This window comes from Misgurnus anguillicaudatus, chromosome 6 (genome assembly GCF_027580225.2).
Source record: "Misgurnus anguillicaudatus chromosome 6, ASM2758022v2, whole genome shotgun sequence".
Classification (NCBI taxonomy): Eukaryota; Metazoa; Chordata; class Actinopteri; order Cypriniformes; family Cobitidae; genus Misgurnus; species Misgurnus anguillicaudatus.
Window position 1 is genome coordinate 5,849,485 of NC_073342.2, and position 27,548 is coordinate 5,877,032.

Sequence of the window (27,548 nt, forward strand, 5' to 3'; positions counted from 1 at the left end):
ACGTTGCAGGGTGGTTATTTTTAAAATAACCTAAAAATAACTTATACAGAACGTTATTTTTTGGTTCTTTTTTGGTTCTTTTTTTGGAACCATAAAATAACGTTCCCATAACGTTGCAGGGTGGTTATTTTTAAAATAACCTAAAAATAACTTATACAGAACGTTATTTTTTGGTTCTTTTTTGGTTTTCTGGAACCATTAAATAACCTAAAAATAACTTATACATAACGTTCTCTAATGGTTATTTTTTGGTTATGTTTTTTTTTTTTTAGGAAATGAAGTGAATGCATAATTAAACCCATTATTCCTTTAGTGTGCACGTCTAATATGCGCGTGCTTGTCTGCACGAGCTTACCGCCTTCTTCACGAGTACCCGCTTTATCTTGTGCTCAGGAAAAGTCGTTAATTTAAAAAATAACGGTCCTTTCGTTTTTACCTCAGAGACTAACATTATTTTAGCGGTTCTTTTGTCTCTTTCTTGATTTGGTAACTTAAATATGTGAGAAGAAATATATATACGAGTGATTTCCAATCGATTTGAGGAGAATTTGAGGAGAATATAATGTTAGAAACTTTTTATTGTTGTAAAAACGGATAGCCGACTAACTGTGGTAAGATCTTTTAACCTAAAGTGACTGATTTATGTCTCATTGCGTTTTAACTTCAGAGTATATCATTCTAGCGATTTTTTTTTTGTTTCTTCATTAGTAGCTTAAATATGTGAAAACGAAAATATATTTTAATTATTTCCATGAAGAGAATATGAAGTTAGAAGCTTTTGATTATTGTAAAAACTGAGAGAGAGATGCTGATTGTTGTTACTTAATAAGGCGGCTGCTGTAAGGTCTGTTAAACTAAAGTGAATTACATGTTTATATATTTTCAATAAATATCTGTTTTAACTCTTCTTTATTGTGTTGAAGTCACTATTATATATTTGATAAAATATAATGTTATCTAAATACATAATATGTGATGTGTTGAGGTATTTTTATATAAAATAACCTGTGTTATATAATGGTATAATATTTTAATAGACATTTTTTCCAGTAATAGCATAATTTAATTATTATAGATTTTGTATTAAATAAATTATTTTATTCCTCCTTATACGGAAATGTGTTTTACTTATTTTAGATAGATATGATAGATAAAAAACAACCAAAACACAGCATGGGATGTACTAATAGACGTGCCGTACTTTTGTAAGCCTTCACTTCTTCACTGAGGCTGGAGTCTTGCGCGCTCTGTCAGTGCGTGCACGGAGCCCCGGCAACGCGCCCTCGCGCCCTGGTGAGATCATTTTTCACTCCATGTCAGCTGTGCATTTTCCGGGGTTTGTTTTTGGTTGGCCAGGAGGGTTTTCTTTACAGAAATAGAACGTTATTTTTAGGTTATTTTAACGTTTTCCTAACGTTAGGAGAACGTTAGGAGAACGTTAGAATAACGTTATTCTAACGGTCTCCTAACGTTAGGAAAACGTTCTCCTAACGTTATTCTAACGTTCTCCTAACGTTAGTTTTTGGTTCTCAAAACGTTCCCCTAACGTTAGTTTTTGGTTCCCATAACGTTATTTTCCAAGGTTTGTTTTTGGTTAGCCAGGAAAGTTTTCTTTACAGAAATAGAACGTTATTTTTAGGTTATTTTAACGTTTTCCTAACGTTAGGAGAACGTTATTCTAACGTTATTCTAACGTTCTCCTAACGTTATTCTAACGTTCTCCTAACGTTATTCTAACGTTCTCCTAACGTTAGGAAAACGTTAAAATAACCTAAAAATAACGTTCTATTTCTGTAAAGAAAACTTTCCTGGCTAACCAAAAACAAACCTTGGAAAATAACGTTATGGGAACCAAAAACTAACGTTAGGGGAACGTTTTGAGAACCAAAAACTAACGTTAGGGGAACGTTTTGGGAACCAAAAATTGTTAGCTGGGAAGTATAATACATTATTATCTTGCTTGCTTATACATAGAGCAGTATTATTTATTTTTACTGTCCAACTAGCTTATGTAACATTGACTACCCATCCAAATGTTTTAGGATCACTTTCACTTATTAACATTTTTCTAAATATAATAGCAAATTCATTAAAACGGTGGAATAACAAAAAGGAACATAATAAAGTCAATACTATGACTGAAAACAGTCAAAAATAAATAAAAACAGAAACACTTACTGTTGGTACATTTTTTATAATAATATATAAATGTATAGGAATTAAATTTGTTAGTTTTAATAGGCCTTAGTTAATAATTCAAAGCCTAATAAGGTTAAAAAATATTTACTTACTTTTATAAAATAATGTATATTAAAAAATAAAAAACACTGTTTATATATTTTCAAGTATTATTTTAAAGAAATATTGTACTTTTTTGAACGTTAAAATAGCTCTGCGGCCCTCTGATGAAATGTCAGTCTCAGAAATGGCCCCAAGCCAGTTTGAGTTTGAGACCCCTGTGCTGAGGTCTATAACATAAAATTACCTCAGGTATCCAGCGCTGATGCAGTTTCTATAAAATTGAGCACGTAATGCTTTTTATTCTACTACATATACATTGACTACGCCAAAAGGTTAAATTACAAAAAACGTTTAGAGTTACGCAAAACGCAGTGTGTTGAAGACATCTGCTGGTTATAGCTGCTGTTTAAATGCAACAAGAACATATTTACACATTCAGTGACATGTAAACAAATGCAAAAGTTTTTATTGAGGGAAATATGCAGTATTGGTTAATGCCATTGAAGGTAAGTGATTTGTGCGATTACTGCGCGCGAGCAAAATAACAAAGTTATCAATATTGTTCGGTGATGTGGACACTAATATAGTTATTGTTTTAGTTAAAAAGCACCTATTGTCCAATTCACATTTTTAAATTTCTTTTGTTGTGTAAGTGTGTAATAGTACAGGTTAACGATATGCAAAAGGTACAAACCCCAAAATAAACGATGATGCAAGTTATTGTCTCCAACATAAATCTCTTTTCTTGGACTACAACAAACAAACGGATTGTAGGCAACAGTTTACTTCCTGGAATTGGTGAACGACATTATCATAATTCCTCCCAACTCCGCCTGTAAATTAACTCCTGTTAGGATTGCATTGTGACCAACAGAGATGTATAGTAACGAAGTAGAACTACTTCACTACTGTACTTAAGTACTAAAAGACAGTATCTGTACTCTACTGAAGTATTATTTTTTTCTCCTACTTCCACTTTTACTTCAGTACATATTTTCGATGAGTTTAATACTTTTACTCCGATACATTTTTTATGTGCTGCATAGTTACTCGTTACATTCAAATGTTACGAATCATTCCAAACCCACATTATCACTGCCGGAGCGTGATACACATTAGAAACACACACAGATCGTGGTCTAAACCAATCGGAGAAAGTGAAGGGCGGACCCCTCCCTCCCTCTCACTCACAAGTATGAGCCGGGGTTGTGGACAAATGTGAAGCGAAGAGAGAGTCAAAGTGCGCGAGAGAGACCGAGAGAGAGAGAATGCGCAAGAAAGGGCGAGTGTGCGCGAAAGAAGGAAACCTAAATACATTGAAACACCTTGTACCTTTACCTATTACCATTATATCGACTAATATTTAATTAATTCTGAATTCTCTATCTCCATATCAGTTAAATTAATCTGAATTATCTGAAGATTCATGTCCGTGTACTCCTGCTACAGCCAAAGGAATTGTGAGTGCCTTTAGCTTAAACATTTGAAATAATATAAACAATATTATATTCAAACTTTTGACTGTTTTCTTTAATAACTACATTACACAATACTTGTACTTTTACTTTCAGTACTTGAGTAGTATATTTTAAAATAAACTACTTGCAATACTTAAGTACAAAAAATGTTTAATACTTTAGTACTTCCACTTAAGTGCTGTGCTTAAAGAGCACTTCAACTTCTACTCAAGTCACTTTTTTGATAGAGCACTTGTACTTTTACTCAAGTCTGGGTCCCTAGTACTTTATACATCTCTGGTGACCAAATCTTTCAAACATGGTAGAGAGCGTCACATTTCCGGCTGACGTCAGAGGTATTCAAGTCAATAACAACGTACAGATTAGCTGGCCAATCAGGGACACAGAGCTTTTCAAATCTGCGTTTCAGGAAGAGAGAAAAATCTGGAGCTACAAAAATGTACAGTAAATAATGTTTTTTTAACCCTAAACCACACAAACACATTACAAATACACAAAAAACATAGTTTCAGCAATGAAATAGGTGCTCTTTAATGTCCAACCTACTTGAATAAGGAATAACAGATATCTCTAAAATCACATGCTGAAATTAACATATTTCGGACTTACAATTAAACCTGATATCAACTGTCCCATTATTTTTGTTTCTTAAGCTCAAATTGCACTAAAAACTTTAAAACACTAAAAAAAAATTTTTTAAGGCTGTTTTAGCTACTGCGCATGGACACAGGTTTGCAAGTGCCTCACGTGACTCTGTAAAGAACCCCTCCCCCACAGTCTTTTTCAATAGGTGACTGGTTCTTTTAACTGGACGGCGGGACTTCCGTCACCAGAGCGGCCATATTGAGTGTTGCATTGTCCCCTATTTATACACTGGTCAACATTTAAGTGGATCAAAACCTTTCATGAATGTTGTCATAAAAATTTACACAATACCCGTTCTTGTCTTAGGACAAGATGTTGACTAATGTAGTAAAAGATTACTTAATCTTGTCATTTCTTTCTTTACACCATTACAGCATATCGTCGCTGCCTGATGAAACTCACGTATGTCCAAAACGGTAACTTTTCAGAAAGTGAAACAAACACCGTATATCAAAAGCAGTTGAATGTAGCGTTGTCATACTTGGTAGGGCATATTTACATGTAACCATATTCTTGCCAGTGTCATGATATAATCCACATTTGACCAAAATTGAGTTTAAATGGACATGCGTGCATATTTTACAGTAACTTTGATCGATACGCGTTCTTCCGATCATTAATTAGAATGGCCAAGTCGCGTTTCGTATTGACAGATAAATACGCTCAGTTTATTAAATAGCCTACGTCTTGGTTAAATACGCTTACTTTATTTAATATTAATTATAAGTGTATTAAATGTCTCTTGCAAACCATTAAGGGACAATGAATCAACACACTGACATGGTAATGCTACACAACAGGGGCGTCAGTTTGTGTTGAAAAGTGGTGGGGACAAAAGATCAGAAAAAACATACTGCAGGACGGGAAAAATATTGAATAACGCGCATCAAAAATGGGCATAGCGTAGGCCAGTCAACAACAAGAAAATACTCTTAGCAAATTTATAAACCCTCAACAATGTCGAATGCACACATCACACATGTAACAGTCCCTGCAACACCAGCTCAACCGAACAATGCCAAAGCACCATACCGTAGAAAACAGCAGCGTGTTTAATAAATGATTACAATGAATTTCATTACATATGTACAAGAAAACACACCATAAGCATACAACGCAACACATGTGAGACTAGACCACAAAACCAGTCTTAAGCATCGCTTGATTTTTCAGAACATTTTAACCAAATGCTTTCAAAAAGTGGTGGGGAAATCCCCAGCGTAAATAACAACAATGCTAGACAGATACTTTGTTTGCACAGTCCTACCGTAATTAAGTAAGTCCTAGATGTTAGTCTGGCGTCCGGGGGAAACGTTTACCTCGAAGGAAAGTCATTGTCATGTTTATTCGGCTATATCCAGTGCTGAGGTTCGATGAAACTTTACGAGACCGGCGAGATGCTTCACAGGCGGAAGATATGCGGCGTGATTGACAGCTTTGACACCAAACGGGTACGTGAAAATCAGATGACATGATTTCACAAGTTTTCATTGGCTATTTAGGTATGTGACGCATACTGTATATGGAAATGAACCTGGACATTCAATCTGTCGAAAAATCTCAAAATCGGCAAAATGAACATACGTGAGTTTCATCGGACAGCGACGATATATTCATGGCGAGGACTGAATAATCCATTCACAGGTTGGGCAATTTGGTAAATCCAATTTACCTAACTTGCATGTTTTTGGCATGTGGGATGTGAGGGACCTGAGCGGTCAGGAAAGAAGAACACCAAGTCTTTTTAGAAAAATCAATGGGTCTTTATTTGAACCCAACTGAAGTCAACCAAAACAGCATACAAAATCAAAAACTTGTTGCAACAAAGAACTAAGGACAAACAAAAAGGAACTAATCAGCTAAACCAGACCAACCAAATGAACAAAGCAAACGACTTATAAAGGGAAAGATGGGCCCATTACAATACAAAAGGGGAAACAAATACACATTACACTTAACATACAACATTAAACAAGATCCAAATATAATCAAGTAAATACATTTTGAATTAAAGCTCAAAAAATACAAATTTAACTGAATCATAAATGGACAACTAAAGAAATTAATTTAAAGATTTCCTTTATCATAAGTCTTCCTCCATGCATTCTTAAGACATGGTACATCCAGTAGGAACCATCTCTTTAAATCTTGGTTTCCAACAGGACTCCAATCTTTGTCGCTCCCAGGACATAATGGCTGAAGGCTTCGGTAGACCAACACCACTCATTACGGTAAACTTAAACTCAAATAGAAAGAAGTATAAATGACAGATACAACATAACTAATTTGTGTGCACTCCAAATCAGAAATGATGTAAATGAACATGTAACATTAACCAAAGAAATAAAGAATAAGTGACTTAACTGTTGTGTGTGATTATTGAACATATCCTGAAATAAACTGTTTTAATGATTAAATTAAAATAAACATGTGTATGCAAAGGTGTGGTGTGGTCTACATTACCACTAATGGGTGGCTACTTCTTGGGCCCTCACATCTCCCCCCTCTTCCAGAAACTCGCTGGTACAGCGAGAGAGATAGTCAGCTGTAACATTAACTTGACCGGGTACATGTTGAATCTTGAATCTAAAGGGTTGCATGGCAAGGTACCATCTCGTAATCCTTCCATTAGAGTCCTTCATTTTCTGCAACCACTGTAATGCCTTATGATCGGTCTCCAAAGTAAATTCACGGCCTAGCAGGTAATACCTTAAGGAGTCCAGGGCCCACTTTACGGCCAAGCATTCTTTTTCCACAGTTGAGTAACGCACCTCTCTTGGGAACAACTTGCGACTAATAAAAGCTACTGGCCGTTGACTCTGTGGTGGTCCCTGCAACAGGACTGCTCCTATACCTCTCTCAGAAGCATCTGTCTGGACAATGAAAGACTGACTAAAGTCAGGATTATAGAGAACAGTATCAGTTGTCAATGCTTGCTGAATGTCCCGAAAGGCTTTTAACCTCTCCTCAGTCCAATTCAGTTGGTTTGGGCAACGTGCCCCTACCATATCCGTAAGTGGAGCAGCTATACTGGAAAAATTTGGAATAAAGCGATGATAAAATCCTGCCATACCTAGGAAAGACCGCAAGTCCTTGCGTGTCTGAGGCACCGGACATTTCTCCAAGGCCTGAATTTTCCCCACCTGTGGTCGCACAACACCTTGGCCAATGACATATCCTAGGTATTCGGTCTCCTGCTTAGCAAAAGCACACTTGTTAGGGTTGACAGTTAAGCCAGCTCTTTCTAGACGTTGCAAAACTACTTCAAGATGCTGTACATGCTCCTCCCAGGTATTACTGTAAACAACAATATCGTCAAGATATGCGGAAGCAAAAGTTAGTCCACGCAGCACTTGATCAATTAACCTCTGAAAGGTTGCCACAGCCCCATGTAGGCCGAAGGGTAAGACTTTAAAATGGAAAAGGCCATCTGGTGTCCTAAAAGCAGTTAGTGGTCGAGATGATGTAGTTAGGCGAATCTGCCAATACCCTTTAGACAAGTCCATGGTCGTCAAATACTTGGACTGTCCCAAACGGTCAATTAGATCACTGATACGTGGTGTAGGGTATGAATCAAACTTAGACACTGAATTCAAGTATCGAAAGTCAATACAGAATCGCATACTCCCATCTTTCTTTGGTACAAGGACTATTGGATGGCACCACTCACTGTTTGACGGTTCAATGATCCCTAGGCGAAGCATTAGGTCTACTTCCTCCTTCAAGGTCTCCTGTAGTCGCTCGGGTATCCTATAACTTTGACGTTTCACAACGGCATCAGGTTTAAGTACCACATCGTGTTCAAGCAACGTAGTAAAGCCAGGGTATTCAGAAAATACTTTTGAAGTAAAAAGAGCTCGTACCTGCAATTGCTGGGAGTCTGTTAGATGGTCTAGGCTGATAGAACCAGAAACTGGCTGAGGCAGGTACTGATCATCTGACTCTTCCTCTTCAACACAACGAATCATTAAAGACTGGGCTGTCTCAGGTCGGGGCACCCACTCCTTTAACAGATTGACATGCAACACTCGGCTGGAACGCTCTTGACCGGGCATACTAATCTCATAAGTGGTAGGACCCAGTTGCTTCTTGACATCATAAGGACCCTGCCATTTTGCTAGGAGCTTACTTTCTCGACTAGGCAGCATAACAAGTACCTTTTGACCTACTTCCAGATTTCTCTGTCGAGCTCGTGGATCATACCAAGTCTTTTGCTGCTCTCTGGCTTCCCCCAAGTGCTTCTGTGCCAAAGAGGTCATTTCTTGCAGACGTTCCCTCATTTGCAAAACATAGGCGACAACATTCGTGGACTCTGACACTCCATTACTTCCTTTCCACATTCCTTGCAGCAGGGCCAGTGGCCCCTTGACCTCATACCCATATAACAGCTCAAAGGGTGAAAACCCCGTAGAGGCCTGTGGAACTTCCCTATAGGCGAAGAGAAGATATGGCAGCCATTGGTCCCAATCACGACCGGACTCACTGACAAACTTACGGAGCATTTGCTTTGAAGTCTGGTTGAATCGCTCAGTTAGCCCATCTGTTTGAGGATGGTAAGGAGTAGTACGAATGCTCTTAACCCCCAGGGGTCCAAAAACGCGGGGACGCGTTTTGACGTGTTTTCTCCTTATCATTGCAGAATCAACTTAAAATACTCCATCATTAATAATCAAACACTTACGTGTTTGACATCATTTGAAACTCTGAAGGGTCCTCTTTAATTAGTTCACATTCACAATAACAACAGATCTTTGTGTTTTTGTCAAATAAAGAAAATAAACAGGGTGCGCATTCAGACATTTCTGTCTCCGCCAGCTGTCTCTTAAAACACGTTACAAAAATCAGTTGAAACTCCGCGAATACTCGTCACACAAACATAATACACATATCCAAAGAAAGCCTGAAATGTCTTCTTTTAAACAAGCTAATTATAATCAAAAACAAATATTTCCTGTTTATATAATCTGCATTGAAGTAAAGAGAGTACAGTTTTTCCTGACTGAGCACATTATCTCTAATGCGGCCACGCCCACACGCTGTTGACATGGTAATGAAGAGACAGCAGTTCCAACAATAATAAACAAAGCGTAAAGTTTGATCAGATTTAAAGACTTTACCGCATGTTTGGATTATAAACTTTATACACACACGTGAGGAATATCTTCATTTATGTCTGGACATTGAGGAAGAGAAGCGTTTATATTTAACGTTACCTAAGAAGAGGGACGATGGAAGACGCATTGGAGAAGGATATAACTTATTCCTGAAGAAACTGTAAGTCATTTGTCTTCATTTATATTTGCTATCATGTAATATGTTATGGCTTGTGCAGTTCAGCCTACATAAGCAACCTTAGCAGACTGCACGCTTCGGATTTAAAAACGTTCGCATTGTTTACAAACGAGGGCGCGTAATTTCACGTAATGGCGGATTTCATTGATACATGCTGTAAGTTACAGTGTTAGACAGAGTTATTCACTTTCGTATCCTTCATGGCAACTTTCAGTAATGCTGCACTGCTGTATCTTTTAAGTGTGTGCTGTAATATGATTCCATGTTTACATGCTTATTTATAAACGAGTACGCGCGTGATCACGTAATGGCGGATTTCATTGTTACATGCTGTGTACAGTGTTAGACACAGTTATTCACTTTCATATCCTTTATGGCAACTTTGAGTAATGCAGCTGCACTGCTGTATCTTTTAAGTGTGTGCTGTAATATGATTCCATGTTTACACGCTTGTTTAACGAGTAAGTTACGCGCGTGATCACGTAATGGCGGATTTCATTGTTACATGCTGCGTACAGTGTTAGACGCAGTTATTCACTTTCGTATCCTTCATGGCAACTTTGAGTAATACTGCACTGGGGGATCTGCTGTAATATGATATTGTTTACATGCAACGCATTCCATACATTGCGCTTTACACGCGACACCGTTTTATTATGAGCTCCGCGTTGTTTACACGGAGACGCGAGCTCGCGCACATCCATTTGCGATGTGTTTTTAAAGTTCATACTCCCTTACAGAAACGCGTTTAAAACAGAAGCTAGACGATAAGGGGATGGGCATCTGAAAACAGTCATCTGAAAACAGCTTTTTATAGAACTAATCATTGCAGATGTTTATTTGAGATACTAATTTAGTTTATAATAGTTTATCTGAATGTAGTGCTATCATTTACCCATCAGTTATGTATGTAAGGGTATTTCTGTGGACAATTTGTGCTGACAGCTGTTCATAACTCTCTTACAGGTCTGCATCCCTCTCATCAGTACAAAACTATGAAGTGGAAAAACATATTCACACTCTTTGGACATAAAGTTATATGGTAACATGAGCCACATGAAGTTTACAGCTCTGTTGTTTATCAGTTTCTTATACAAGTTCAGTGTTTTAATAGGGTTTGTTTCCAAATAAATTGAAAATGTCCTACTGACCTTCATTTCTATTTTGATTATATTGTTAACTTCTTAATAAACCTCAAACAAACATGTCCATTTGTCTTCACATTCTTTACTGTAGTTCCCTCCTGCCTCATTATTATGCAGCTCATTATGCGAGCCTTTGTTTGCTAGCTGTCAATCAATCCTTCTCGCATACGGCCACTCTAAACAAAAAGTGTCTTACAATTTCTAAATCAATACATTGTTTTATGTGAATAAGTAGGCAGGATGATTTTCACATCATTTTAAAGAAAAAACTCTAGACTACTAGATTATGTTTAGGAAAGTCTTGTTAAAGCATGTTTAGTATGGGTTTTGTGAACTTATATCAGTGACTTAAAAATTTTGCTTTTTTAAAAACCACGCATAAACCTTTTTCTCTCAAAAATACAAACATGTACATACATGTAGCTCATATAATATTTTAGCCCAGTTTGTGCTGAACACAGTGGTATGAGACACTTGCCATTATTATGTTTTAAAGCAACTGAAAAAAGACCAAATGTAAGAGCATGTCAGAACCTCTGACAGTGTCCCAAAATGGTTGGACCCCAGAGGGTTAATTCCCAGGAGCCTGTAGACCTGTTTTAACAGAGTAGACATAAAATTAGTGCCCTGATCGGTTAAGATCTCTGCAGGGAACCCAACTCTTGAAAACAGTTGAACTAAAGCAGCAGCTATCGGTTTAGCCTTCACAGATCGTAATGGAAATACCTCTGGATACCTTGTAGCGTAGTCAGTTATTACCAGCATGAATCTATTTCCTGATCGACTTCGCTCCACCGGACCAACGACATCCATCCCAAGCCTCTCAAATGGAGTGCCAATCACCGGGAGGGGTTGTAGTGGGGCTCGATGTGGACGTTTAAGAGAAACCTTTTGACAAATAGGACAGCTCTTACAGAATTGTGTCACATCTGCTTTCAAACCGGGCCAATAAAAATATTTCTTGATCCTTGCAGTGGTCTTATTTTTCCCAAGGTGGCCAGCCCAAGGAATTGAGTGGCTCAGATGTAAAACCACTTCTCGAACACACTGTGGACCCACCAGCTGTTTCAATGGCCCAATCTGACGGTAAAGTATTCCCTCAATTACTACAAAGGTTATGGTCTTGCCATGTATAAGCTCCTCTCTTACCTCTTCAGCTTTGGTAAAGCACTCCTTGAGACTGGTATCTTCCTGTTGCATCTGAATGATGTTTGTAGGCAACTGAAAGTTTACAGGCAAATTGCAGTTAGTAACTTCTGACATTTTAGAAGCAGCATATTTTACCTTCTCCTGCCTCTTTTCACATCGAGTCTTTTTTCTCTTTGGCATCCCGGGCTCAATTTCTGCATTAAAGAAAGGTAGAGCACTCAGTGTGTGTCCAGACTCTTCTGACTGGCTTGATTTCGCTCTAGTTACCACCATATGACAGGTCTGCACTGGGTACAACAACTCCAACAGGACAGGTACATCTCGACCCAAGATAACTGGAAAGGGCAAATTATCAGATACTCCCACTTCCAACAGGTAAGTTTGATTCTTTATCTTAACATAAACATTGGCAGTAGGCAACAGTCTCTCATCACCATGTACACAACAAATAGGCAGTCGGTTGCTGAACTGATCAAATATGGTGAAACAAATTTCTTATTTACAAGGGTCTGATCACTGCCAGTGTCAATTAAAGCCATCAATTTCTCATCGTTAATCTCTACATTTGTAGTCTTGGAGGAAACTGAATGTTTGGTTGTCTCATGTCTCGGTACAAAACATAGATGTGCAAGGTGAGCAGAGTTCTTCGGACAATTGGGTTTAGTATGCCCTTCTTGACCACATAAATAGCATATGGGAGGTCGTTTAGGTGCAAAACTTAATTTGGCTGAAGTAGGTTTCCCCATAAGAGGCTTACCAGACAGTTCTGCTTTTCTTTGTTGGAATTGTGGCACTTCTGGGGACCGACGGTCATTACTAGATCTCCAGGCCCAGGACTTATTCTTTCCCCTGGCTGCCACAAAAACATCTGACAAAGCTGCTGCTTCTGCTGCTGTTCTGGGATCTCGTTCTCGAATCCAAACCTGAAGTTCAGGAGATAGCATTCTCAGATATTGTTCCAAAATAATAATCTCACTCACCTCCTCTACAGTTTTTCCTTTAGGCTGGATCCATTTTCCAAATAATTCCTTAAGCCGATTGTAAAGCTCTTTTGGGTTCTCAGAGGGGTCTACTGACTGGGAGCGGAACTTTTGACGATAAGTCTCTGCATTAACATCATATTTCTTCAAAATAGCAGACTTCACTTTGTCGTAATCTGTAGACTCACTCACATCCATGTTGACATAAGCTGCTCGTGCCTTACCAGTCAATAAAGGGATCAAATGCCAAACCCAGTCAGTTCTGGTCCATCTACAAGCAGCCGCAATTCTCTCAAAAGCAACTAGGAAGTGCTCCACATCATCTGTATCACACAGCTTTTCTAATCGAGGTATTTGAGACAGTGGTGGGCCTCCAACGTCCTCTTCCTGAACTGAGGTTAAAGATCCTAAAGGGTTCATATCAGGCCTTTCTGGACCAGTATCAGAAACATGTAGAATAGGGGAGGTACGTGCTTGGACTTCCATTTGCAGTAAATTAAATTGGTGCTGGAGGGCCTTCAAACGTCGCTCCTGGTCTGCATGTTCTTGTTGCCTTACAGATTCTCGGCCTTCTGTCCTGGCCATATGGACTCGAAGCAAATTTGCCAGCTCTGTCACTGAAACATCTCTATCTTCTGTTGCTTCTCCTCCTTCAGCTCCTTCCAAACCAGCCTGCTCCTCAAATCCTTCTTCTGGCTGCCGGGTAGGTTGTTTAGACATCTTTTTCTTACCACGACTCATAATACTGGAAAAAGTAAATAAAACCTACCACGAGGGGCAAAAAAAACAAAGACTTGGTGAACTTTAACTGACCAAACATCCCACCGCTGCCACCATATGTGAGGGACCTGAGCGGCCAGGAAATAAGAACACCAAGTCTTTTTATCAAAATAAATGGGTCTTTATTTGAACCCAACTTAAGTCAACCAAAACAGCATACAAAATCAAAAACTAGGGATGGCTCCCGCGAAACTGACGTTTCGACACTGTGTCGAGATCCCGAAGCGTAAATGTTTCGAAACACTGCTCCGAAATGTGATTCGAAACACCCATGTCACGTGATGAAGTGATTCGAAACACCAAGTCGTGCATTTCACAAGTATTTCGAAAGGTGGCGTACCTGTCGAATCTGCGTCGAATCTTAAACTGACAGGGTAGGAAACAAATCTGACAATACCTCATAGATGCGTTTTTGGCAAGATCAAATACTATAATTTACTGAAAAGTCATTTTTCCTCATATGTATGTAACACTTACAAAAAAATGCATGCCAGCAAAAGTGTCCCTTGTGTGAGAATATTTTCAAAGGCTGGAGAAATTATATGTAAAAAAGAAGCTGGTTGAGTTTATCAACACAGAACAATTTATATATTTGAATAAAGATCTTTATATGTAAACAATGTGGCATATTATGGCTTGATATATTTTATGAATCTCTTATTATTTATTTGGTAGCCTATATCTCTATTCCATTTTTTTTTATTAAATAGACCCGAATAGCCTATAGTTATCGACAATTGTGAGCCTAAAAGCTCATATAGTTGTCAAACAGATGTTAAAACAACAACAAAAAGCACTTTATTATGATGACGAAACGCATGCATTTCCCGGGTTCGATCCTATGATCTACGCATGAGAGTCGAGAGCACTATCCACTCTCCCATCCTATCACTTGTGTGTCAATCAAACAACATGTGGTATACAATTTGTCTGCGCTCATCTAAAATCTTGTCAAGGCTGCTTCATGTAAAGACATGCAAACGACCGCTAGGTGTCACTGTGGAGGCGGTTTCGGATTGATGTTTTGAAGCCTCGAAACATACGGCACAATTGATTCAACTGTTTCAGTGTTTCACGAAGCCTCGCTCTGCCCACCACTATCAAAAACTTGTTGCAACAAAGAACTAAGGACAAACAAAAAGGAACTAATCAGCTAAACCAGACCAACCAAATGAACAAAGCAAACGACTTATAAAGGGAAAGATGGGCCCATTACAATACAAAAGGGGAAACAAATTCACATTACACTTAACATACAACATTAAACAAGATCCAAATATAATCAAGTAAATACATTTTGAATTAAAGCTCAAAAAATACAAATTTAACTGAATCATAAATGGACAACTAAAGAAATTAATTTAAAGATTTCCTTTATCATAAGTCTTCCCCCATGCATTCTTAAGACATGGTACATCCAGTAGGAACCATCTCTTTAAATCTTGGTTTCCAACAGGACTCCAATCTTTGTCGCTCCCAGGACATAATGGCTGAAGGCTTCGGTAGACCAACACCACTCATTACGGTAAACTTAAACTCAAATAGAAAGAAGTATAAATGACAGATACAACATAACTAATTTGTGTGCACTCCAAATCAGAAATGATGTAAATGAACATGTAACATTAACCAAAGAAATAAAGAATAAGTGACTTAACTGTTGTGTGTGATTATTGAACATATCCTGAAATAAACTGTTTTAATGATTAAATTAAAATAAACATGTGTATGCAAAGGTGTGGTGTGGTCTACATTACCACTAATGGGTGGCTACTTCTTGGGCCCTCACATGGGAGAAAACCAGAGTACCCGGAGTAAACACACACTAGCTACGTTTACATCGACACCTTTTGCCTCAGTCGGAAGGAAATCATTCAGATTGGTAAATCTATCATAGCGTTTACATGAACACCTAATAATGTGATTGGATTGATGTACGTGTTTATATGGCAAAAGTTTTAAGTCAGATTTGATCATTTGATCATAGTTTCGCACTAGTTTCAAGATACGTGTACAAGCCATTCTTCTAAAACATGTGAATGTGCATCTATTTTAGGTCATAATTAATAAACAATGAGCATATGGAGCTTTGTGCCACGTTGATTATCAAGCAGCAGCAAAAACACCCATTTATGTGTCCCTAAAAAAGAGTGTTCGACTTCACGCGGGTCTGCAGAGGCCGAGTCCAAACACACGCATTTGTGGATCAGAATATAAATCATGGACTGACGACAACACTGTCTCGTATCACTTTACAAAGGATTAATTGTGAACATTTAGGCAACAAGACAACAACACAAGCTAGTGTTGCATCCTACGGCAATTCTACATCATTGCATATACACTCCAGTCCAGTAGGTGGCGTAAATGCACCTTTAAGTGGGTCTGCCAACAGCCACAAAAAAGAAACGAAGAGGATTGCACACGTGCAAAGCATCCCAGTTTCAGTTATCAATCCGATGAAGTCTTGCATGTCCTTTTAAGCGGGTCACAAAAGGTATAAATCACCCTTCTCAAAGATTTTTAATCAGTTTGGCTCTTTTTATTCCGAATGTGGCGTTTACATAAAGCTTTTTTATTCGTTTTGAACATTTCAACCAATTACACTTTTCCATGTAAACGCAGCTACTGACACAGGGGCAATCATCCAAACTCCACACAGAAAGGCCATCCAACCTAGCCAGGACTTGAACGGTGGTCCTTCTTGCTGTGAGGCAACAGTGCTACCCACTGACCCACTGTGCCAACCCCAATCCTGTCATTTCCAACAGTAGGGTTCATCCATATTAATTCAATTATGGGCTGTACTTATCTTTTAATTGGTCAATTGGAGTGTTTTCAGCATATAGTATGTAGATGATATCCGAGAGTATGTTGTAAATGATATTATTAGTAACTAGCTCTTGATAGACTATTTACCTTCTAGTCCAATAAAATGTTACATAGAAAAAACAATAGCTTTAACATTTAATTGGATCAATGTGCCTGGTGCAAGGGCGGTAAAATGGGGCATGGATCAAGCCAATAAAGGGAAAAGACTCATAATTTTCAACCTAATGAAATCTCAAAGGGCTTTTTAAAGATAACTAATTAAGCGGAATAGCTGCCAATGAAACAGAATGCAGTCATATTGTCCGATATCTCTGTTCACCTGAAAATCAGTTCAAAATGTGGGAAAGCCTGGAAAAACTACTTACTGCCATCTTGCAGAAAATTACCGCCGAAGAAAGGGTAGACTCTCTGAAGGATTAACACTTAATTACGGCTTAATTAGCATAATTATGCATGCTAATAGCATCTCAAATGGATAGCGGTTGTCGAGAGGATTGAACCATCTGTAATTGTAGGGGCTTAATACATCATTTTTTATTTCCAGCATCACTGTATCTCTCATCCACCTGCAAGTGGCTCTCATTAATCAATTTCACTTATATTACATTTAAATTTTGGTGCTTTTTTCATAATACATCATTAGGGTCATCCCAGCGCAGCTATGAGACAAGACTAATGAGATCTCTGGTGGATCCTTACAACTGAACAAAAAGGAACAGGTGAACTCTCCTCGGAGTCTATTAAGATGCGACTTCAACTGAACGTTTGTGTGGGATGAAGCGGGAGGATTGAGATTAACTGAACGTGTATGGGTGAACTGAGAGTAAATAGATTAACCTGCTGTGTAAAGATTAACAGGGAGTGTGGAGATTGTACTGGTAGTATTGAGATATTCTCATAACCAGGAATGTGGAATGTGATTGAGGAATGAAAGGATTAACTGGGAATATAGGGATTAACTAGGAATGTCGAGGCTAAACTGACAGTTATGGAAATGAAGCTGAGATGGACGCAAAGTACAAAGCATTTGGTAAACATCTGATAAGATAAGCAAATCTTGAAATGCAAAGAGGTTTGCGCTGGTATTGTCTTTGCAAAGCAGATATATCGAATATACAACGATGTAACTCTCTGCTTAAAGTAGCTAGTCAGTAAATTTGTTGTACATCTATCATTCAAACCAAACTGTTTTAACAACATATGACATCACACACATGTTGGATGTCTAATCAGTTTGAGATATTAATAATCCTTATATGAAAAATGTGTGAATTTGAAAATGTTATAGATTTGTGCAATAAACTGATTTATATTATTTTTTCAGTGAACATTAAACCAACACCGAAATAAATAAACAGCGCTGCCAGATTGGTATTCTTGTTAAATCTCTTTTCATTGTGTCATCTCTGTACTCTGTGACTTTAAACCATCATTGATATTTTTCAAAAGCTGTAGAGGACCTGCCGCTCGTCTATGTTCAGACACAACGATCGATAGTTCTTTCTGCAGGGAGTGGATCGGCCAGCAGAAGTGAAGATGATAAGAGGAAAGGGGAGGGAGAGAGAGGAAGAGCTAATCAATGGAGAGTCTTGAACTTGGGAAACCCTTTTCATGTTCGGTATTAAGCGGCGATCTTGCCTGTCGTTCAGACACTGAGATGACAGGCGTTGGTGGCCAAGACTGTAAGTGCCATAAGCTGGAGCCAAACTGTGTGATTTGTTGCTCTCTGAGATAGGATTTTAGAGAATATAAAATATGTTTTTATTTCAGGCAGTTGGTATTTCTGTGATGAATGAAAAGTTGAACGTTTTTTCGAACATGAAAGATTCATATGTAACAGTCTTGTTTTATTTCTTTTATGGGCAATTTCAGTGAAGAAAGTACAGTGGAAGTCCTTATATGGGCACTTTAACCAGCACACACACACCCCAACCAAGAGCTGACCAGGTTCCCGCCCAATTGGGTGGTTTTGAATTTGATTGTGTGGGTAAAAATTGGCTTGCGTGGGTGTGCAAAATATGGGCGAGTTTGGGGTTTGAAATGTGCATTTTATAGTCTAAATATTTAACAAAAAACCCAAGTGTACGTGTATTCCATCGTGACGTTACCAAACACACACCCACTGCATGTGTTTGTGTTGATGCCATGCCGATGATGAGCCCGCATTTAACCAATCACAAGTCATAGCAGCCAGCCAGCCAGCCAGCTCTCAGTCTCAGCAGGAAATCAAGATGTCTATGTTAAATGCTGGATTTCATTGAAATGTGGTGGTCCCAAATGGGTTATGAGTCGTAGGCGGTAAATAAAACTGCATCAAATGTCTGTGTTTTGTTGCCAATTGCCGCACAAGTGCATATAATGTAAATGACACAAACATGTAGTGAATCATAATTTATCCAGAGCTACTGGTATTATATTTTATGTATTATGAGCTTGGGCTTATTCGGAAATAATCGGCACAGCTGATCTGTCTTTTAATAAACTGATAAAACTAAAGACTAGATATATGAATGATGTAATACTATATAGGTACTCAAGATTAACATGAGATAAGCAGAAACAGCCTTTAACCCAAGGGATAATCTGGTGTCTTATGGCATAGTCTGTCAAACAACAATCGTAATGCTATCTTCACACTTGACTTTATGTTCCATTGACTTCCATTCATACGTAAGTGAATGCAGATCGGAAACATAAGCGCATGCAAAAAAACTGCATTTAAGCATGTTCTAAAGTTCAAGTTTGATGAACTCTGACCTGCGAATTTGTATCACATAAAGTGTTGCTAATAGATGATCGATACCTCTCAGCTGACCTTTTCAGGTGGAGGTAATAAATAAACCATAATAGTCCATGCACTTCATCAATACGACAAAAAAAAATATTTGGCCAAAAATATGTTTTAAATATGAAATTTTATGAAATTTTAATCGCGATTAATCGCATACAAAATAAAAGTGCGTTTGTGCATTATATATGTGTCTGTGCTGTGTGTAATTATTATGTATATTTATGTCACGGTCTTGTCAGACATCTGTGCTAGATGTAGGTCTGAGTGCATCTGACAGGACCGTGGCAGTATCATGTTCTGTGTGGGGGCATGTGGAATCACATTGTGTGTGTGGATTCCACATGTTCCCGGTGTCTTGTTGCTGTCGTGATCTTGCCAGACCTTAGTATAGGTTCAGGTCTATGTTAGAGGGCAAGATCACGACAGCATTGTGTGTACGTGGGAACACGTGTGCTTCACATCATGTGTGTGTGACACGTGTTCCCAGTGTTTTGTGGCTGTCATAGTCTTGCCTGACCCTGGTTAGTATCCAGGCGGTATGTTATAGGGCAAGATTATGGCAGCATTGTGTTTATGTGGGAATACGTGTTGTTTCACATCATGTATGTGTAACACGTGTTCCCAGTGTCTTGTCACTTTTACCCTACTCCCTTATGTACTCGTGTCTTACGTGATTAATGATGTTCACCTGTTCCCCATTGATGTGCTGTCTATATAATGCCCTCTCGTCCTCTGTTGTGTGCGCGATCATTGTTGAATTCTTTATGTGTATATGCTTCGTGTTAGATCTGTTCCAGTTTTGTGTTTCATCACAGTGTTTGGTTACTTTCTGTTTTTACCCCCTCGTGGGTGTTTCAGTTATTTATTAAATAAATCATAGTTTATTCTTGTATTTGAGTCTGCGTTTGGGTTCTCGTTTAGTTTTTCATTTTTTCGGTGTTTACACACCGTGACAATTTAAACACACAAACATACATATATACATTTCAGAACATTTTTATTTATATATCCATTTTTTTGTTTATATATAATATAGAATATATAAAAATATAAATAAATGTACATACACATGTAAATGTTTCTTAAATACATACATGAATGTGTGTGTATTTATATATACATAATAATAACACACAGCACACACTCATATCTTATGCAAAAAAATCACTTTTATTTTGTATGCGATTAATCGCGATTAATCTTTGCCCAGCACTAATTTTAATATTTAAATGTATTTAAATATCATAAATACATTTTGTAGAAAGTAAAGCTTAATTAAATATATTTTTGAATTTGAAAATATATTTAGTTTTAACCTTCCTATATTAATATACATTTAAAAATGTATTTCAGTGGCAACAAATACATTTCTAACTTTACAACCCATATGGCAAAAAAAAAAAAAAAAATATATATATATATATATATATATATATATATATATATATATATATATATATATATATATATATAGTATGTATAAAGTTTTAAGTATTTAAGTATTTTGCAGTTGAAAATATATTTACTTTAAATCTTTTTTAACCTGTTATCGTTGAAGGTTTGTAGCATACAAAGTTTTTCTTCCAATACGACGTAAATGCAAATGCTTTAAAATATATTTATTCTTAATATATATTATGGCAAAAAATATATTTTCAAAAATCATTTTACATATATTTCAAAATATACAAAAATGGCCAAAAATATATTGATGAAAAATACATTTTGGTAAATATGAAGAGTTTTGTTGCAAAACAAGATAACTTAGTTTTTTAAATTTTTTCTGAAATCTCGTTTTTTGGTTTTGCATTCCAATTCATATCAATTCAACTACAGTTTGTTTTGATTTAAACCTTCATAACTTAAAAAATACAGCTAAGTAACACCATAAAACAAAAGAATAGCATGATAACATAATAATAAACATGTTTTGACAAAAATGTTAAAAACGGAGTTATCTCATTTTGCATTTTTGTATATTTTAAAATATATTTAAAATTATATTTGAAAATATATTTTTTATTATAAAAGGCAGAATCCATGGTTTGACCACATCATAAGGGATATAAGGTCTTGCATTGTGTACACTTACATTAACTTAGTACGGGATGCATGTACATAACTTTCCCAACCACACCCACACAATATGTAGCCTACTGTATGCATAGCTTTTATGTTATTTTCCCTTGAAAACTATTAAAAACACATTGCTATCCTTTGTGATGTACTGACATCTCTGAGCTCAAAATGTGTGCTTGAAAGCAGTCTTTGTGAGCTCTGTCTGGCTAATGGATCATTTGCATTATTGATGAGGTAACCTTGTCACCTCCAACATGGACTTTTAAAAGAGAATAATTTTATGTTAATTAGATATTGATGCCATAATGATTAATTGGCTCCAGAGTGTTGTTAATATGCAGTAGTTGTCGTGTAATGTGCATTTGTAATGACTTTGTATCAGTTTGTTTAAACAAGGGGGAGGATTCGACCCTTAAGCAAGCTTTTTAGCAGGGAGACTGATGTTCTTCCAGTGATGTCATTGCATCTGAGAAACAATCCTAATACATTTCTATATCTTTCAGCAAAGTGTCTTCAAGTATTATGATTGTCATTTGGCATTTGCTTTAAAGTTGCTAAGTGAGTTGTGTCATCATTTGAGACTCACATAGATCTTGCATTGACAACCTTTATTGGGGTAGACAATCACACTGCTCATCCATCTTCCTTTCCGACAGGCTAAAATGGACGATATTGCCCCTTTGATTTAAAGATGGGGTAAATGTGGAAGTAGTCTCAATTTTAAATGAAGTAGAGCCTTTTTCGTCTTACCCCTTCATCAACACACGCCCTTCAGAAAACAACCAACACCAAGCTCTAATAACTTCATTTAATAGAAAAACAAACATTTAAAACTACATCACCAAATAACTACAATAACAGAAACCATTGTTGGGAAAAATTATAAGTGTAATTAGATTTTTAAAGATTGGCTTACATGGGGTTTATGACCTGTATTGCAGCTAGCCACCACGGGGCAATCAAACTGTGTTGGCTTCACTTTTCAAGACGCGTGTGACATGCATATGACCCATCAAAAACCGTCTATCAACCCATGTCAATCAGGCTGCACCTATCAGCATCTGCCTGCAACACTACTCACTATCTTTTGCAATTAGCCAACGTTTATCAGCATTTGTCCATCAGGACACACCCCTCAGCACCTGCTCATCAAAACCCGTCCATGAGCACCTACAGTAGCCCTCAGCACTTATCCGTCCATCAGCACCCATTAGCACGTTGCAAGGGCTGCCAGTAGCCTGTGCATTAGCTCTTATTCAATAAAAGTGCCCAAATTTTCTCAAGATTAATCACGCGAAATAAAATCCTTCCACATCTTATTTCTTCTCCTCTGGATCATAATTTAGGCAGAAAAGTGTAACAATTAAATGTACAATAGCGCTGACTTATCACATAAAGTAACCTCTTATTTTAGTGTAATGGCTTTGAATGTAATAAAATCAGAAGCTGAATGTTTAGAAAGCTCTATAGCGCTGTATTTGCTCATTAGCAATATGCTAATGTATATGCTAAGGCATGCATCATTATTAGTACTGTTCACACTAAATATTAGGTATTCAAGTAAACCCCTCAATGTAAGACTGAGGTGTTACTCAAAACACATTCGCATTGCAATGCCCTGACGTGCCAACCCACCAAGGGATGACATATTTTTGTAGGCCAATAACCAAAAGTAAGCGAGACACTGATTTCCTCGCAGTGTAACCACAACCCCAAGCGACAATGGTTTAAAAATAGACAAAAAAAAGTTGTGAACTGGAAGGCTGGCGTCCCATTCATTTCTTCAGAACTTTTATGAAATTTTATGTACATTTTGTTTTTATATTTCTAGTAAACGCATTTAGACTTCATAAAATTACGCAACTTACAGAGTGTGGTTGTAGTCGCTAGGAAGTCGCTCAGGTTGCAGCAGCAATACAGTTCGTCCAATTAAAGCGTAACTAAACCCCTGGTCAGAGCCTGACTCCGCCCACTGGCAATTTTTGAAAAATGCAAGAAAAGTGGGCAGATCCCAACAGAGATAGAGGGGACGAACTAAGCTCATACCAAGTGCGTGGTGAGATCGTAACAAGGGCGTGGTAAGCTTGAACCTGCTTACGTCACGAGTCATTTTTTGGATCCAACATCCAATAGGAAAATTCAACTGCAGTAGCCACCGTTCAACCTGAAGAGGGCAGCACTCAGACGTTTTTACACCATATATTGTAGTATTGAAACTTTATATCCAAATGTCAAAAAACTTACTAAAATCAATGAACAACACTAATAAACCATCATTCTTACAGATCAGTAACTAAAAAAAGTTGGATTAGGGTTTAGTTACTCTTTAAGAGTTGTTCTACCACTACAATAATTTAAGAGACTAGGGTTGTAACGGTATGATTTTTCACGCTATGATAATTGTCTCAGATACTATCACGGTTTCATGGTTTCGCGGTATACTGTATTAAAAACAATCATTATTATTATTATTATTATAATCATAAGCTACAATAACCCTTAAATGAATGAAAACAGATATGGTTTTTGGTTTTTATACTTTTTTGGAAAAAAAATAAATAAACCCACTTGAACAAAATAAGGAATATGTTATTTCTCTTAAGAAATGGCGTTTGTATAATCAACTTAAAATTGACTTTTAATATAAATCACTTAAATGGGCTTTAGTGTTTTGAGAGAACGAGACAGAGAGAAAGAGCGAGAGCGCATGTGCGCGCAAGAGAGAGAGTGCACGAGAGGTTAACATGTAAACAAAGCAATCATGTGCACTTATAAACAGCGCTTTATCAGGCATTTTACTAAGATTAGACAGAAAGAAAATGCCTTCAAGACTTTTCTTAAAGTGCCCATATTATGAAAAACTCACTTTTTCTGGGTTTTGGGGTGTTATTTTGTGTCTCTGATGCTCCCACACGCATACAAACTTGGAAAAAAATCCATCCATGCTGTTTTGAGTGAGATACAGGTTTCTGAATGTCCTCTGCCTTGAGTTTCAGATTGCCCGAGTTCAAACTCAGCTCCGTTGTGACGTAACTAGCCGTTTCGTCACATTCAGTTTGAATTTTCCCGCCCACCACCCCACTCGCAGATCTCCACCCACCAGGAGCTAGAGAGAGCACAGAGAGAGCAGTCACTCCTCTATGCTGTTATCATGTCTCACTGAAATAACAGCGCTATTTGGATATTATGGATTACACTCCCGCCTACTTTTAAAAACAAAGTTTTAACGCATGGTTATTGGAACCCGGAGTAATCAGTGTTACGACGCAAATAGTCATCAGATTGTAGGCGATAAGACCTTCATGCGAAATCTGATGTACACAAAGACTATGTATCTATATTTCACAGATTATACGCATTTGTGGACAAAAATGGTCATTGGATGTATTTTATTGGACTTTCATGGATCATTCACACATCTGAAACAGACTGGATTCGATTTGAGATCGTTGTATCAACACAAAAGGTAAGAAGTCACATTATATTTTGCATGTTGTCATCTTCTGTCACAAAATACTACATTTATGATGCTAGAGCATCTGTATCTCAAAACAGAGATCATACATTGATGCTAATCCCGTAAATTATACCTTTTAAATGTATAGTGATGTTAAAATTGTTTGTAGACAGTAACGTTAGGCTATATAGATATTTTGCAGGCTAGATAGTTTACAGCCTGGTTTCAAAAGTTAAAAAAAAAATTAACTGCTTTATTTTACAATTCTACAAGAACTAAGTAATAGTGCTTTGCCAAACTAAAAGTTTTTTGGCAAACTAACCGAGACCGGGCCTTACCGCCCCGGCTTTTCTGACAAGGCTAACCCCCGAGCCTCTTATAACTTTACGGTCCGGACCTCCCGCTAGCTTCTAGCAATTAGCACGCGGTCCACAAGCAGTATACATCCCCTGCCGGGTCTTAATTTCTGTAATTTGCGAAATTAATGGGTTTGAAAATGTTTTATAACGGGAATATGTTAGCATTGTCCAGGGAAAACGAGTGTATTGTTGAGACTGCTACATAACAATTGACTCTGGAATCATTGTGTGTCATGAGTTTCTTCTCCTGTAGTGTACTTATTAGTGATACTTTTCTGCATGATTTGTCTGTTGGCAACATAAACCGTTAATAATAATAATGTATAAAATAACACAGTATGGTCTGTACTGCTCACGATATCACTATGCACGCGCACATGACGTTAGTAGTGGGGTGTGATCAAAGGAGCAGCAGCTCATAAATATGTAATGACTAGCTCAAAACGGCACAATCTGAACTGCCCTGAAACAGAGGCTCCTAGAGATGGGTAACAATCTTTTCCTACAAGCTATTTCGAGCAAACAACTTTTGAAACATGCTTTATGGAACTCATACACCTATTTAACTTGTGGAAAAGCAGTCATAAGATGGGCACTTAAAGACAGTTCCCTTCAGAGGCGCATTTATATAACAGCTTTGTGTCCGAAAACAGAGCGGGTGAAAATTAAACACAAATCCGGTTCCGATTTATGTTCGATTTTTATGACTGGATTTAGGGATTCCCTCTGCATCACGGAAATAATACCCCTACTGAAAAATCCAGCTAAGACCAGCCTAAGCTGTTGAGCTGGTTTTAGCTGGTATCCCAGCTTGGTTTTAGCTGGTATTGCTGGTGTAGGATGCTGGTCTAGCTGTGTTTTGGTCACTTTTTAAGCTGGTCTAGCTGGACTTAGCTGGTCATGCTGGAAGAAGAGCTGACCCACCAGCTTGACCAGCTTTGCCAGGCTGGGAGGACCAGTTTAGGCCAGCTATTGGAACCTTAAACCAGCTAAAACCAGCTACCAGCTTATGCTGGTCTTTGCTGGATTTTTCAGTAGGGACTGCTTTAAATAATGAACAAAACACACCTTTATCTGCATAGAGGGATGTGTTTGCGAATATGGTAGCACATGTTTGATGTATTTCCTCCTTTTGCAGCCATACTTCGTCCACATTTCTTGCAAACTGGGTATCCATCTTTAAGTACAACCCTGCGTTTGTTTTTCGGATACCCAAAGTATTTCCATACTGCAGATTTTAACTTTTTTTTCTCTATCCCCTTTTTTATTTTTTTCGTATGCCTTGTGTAAAGATGGGCACACTAATTGCACCTTTACACCGATAGGTGTGTAGGGGATGGAGCTCATTTCATCCCAGGCTCATGAGTGCTATTCATTTCTCTTTGTCTCCTAAATTCATGAAACCATTTGTAGCATTTATACAAATAAAAAGGGACTGCAATAAACAATAATGCATTTCCTAGATGATGTAATTCAATTAATATAAATATTTCAAAGGTCAACATAGGCAGACATGTCAATGTTTGGTAGTTTGGAGAGGCCTGCTGTGGTCACCATTAACTTTCTTTGTTGCAGGTCTATGGGCCGAAACAGGTGAGAGTCAGAGCAAAAGTGACACAATGACTGTTCTGCTCACCGATTGGCCTGACACTTTCACTCATTCTAAGATACATCGGCCTGTCTGTCTGTCTTTAAACAGTGTCAGAGAGACCGAGTGAGTGAGTGACGGCCTCGTGCAGCACCTGACACCTGTGACAGCAGCATCACTGTCACACTGCTGTGCAGTACAGCTCAATGTGTGTGTGTGCCCTTGTGCTTGACCAGTTGTCAGTGGTATTTTTCCTCCATTTATACCTGTCATGTCACCATGACACACTCATTTGACACATGAACTAAAATGCTTCAAATTAGAGGCTAGTGAGTGTGTAGCGATGTGTAAGGAAGCATTTGCATTCAGATTGCGTGTTCACGTGTGTGTCTAGAGTCTTGCAAGACGTTGATTCATATCCAACTTCAGAACTGAATATTGTGATGTGTACACTGCACTTTGTCTACTACTAAAACAGTAAACAGTATTTTGGGCAGTCATCTGGCCATGCTAAACAAAATCTGCATACTGTTCTGCATACCTAGTCTCCCAACCAGGGGTCCGGAGGGCTCACATACAGATTTCCAAGGGCAATTAAAGCATTATAATAATCGAAATAAACCAAAACTTAGTGTAAGTGTAGTCATTTCACACTCTAGTGAATTTTATGTGGTAGAAATTGAGAAAGCGTGGGGGGTGGGGGGTCTGGTTCAAATATTATTGTGGACAATA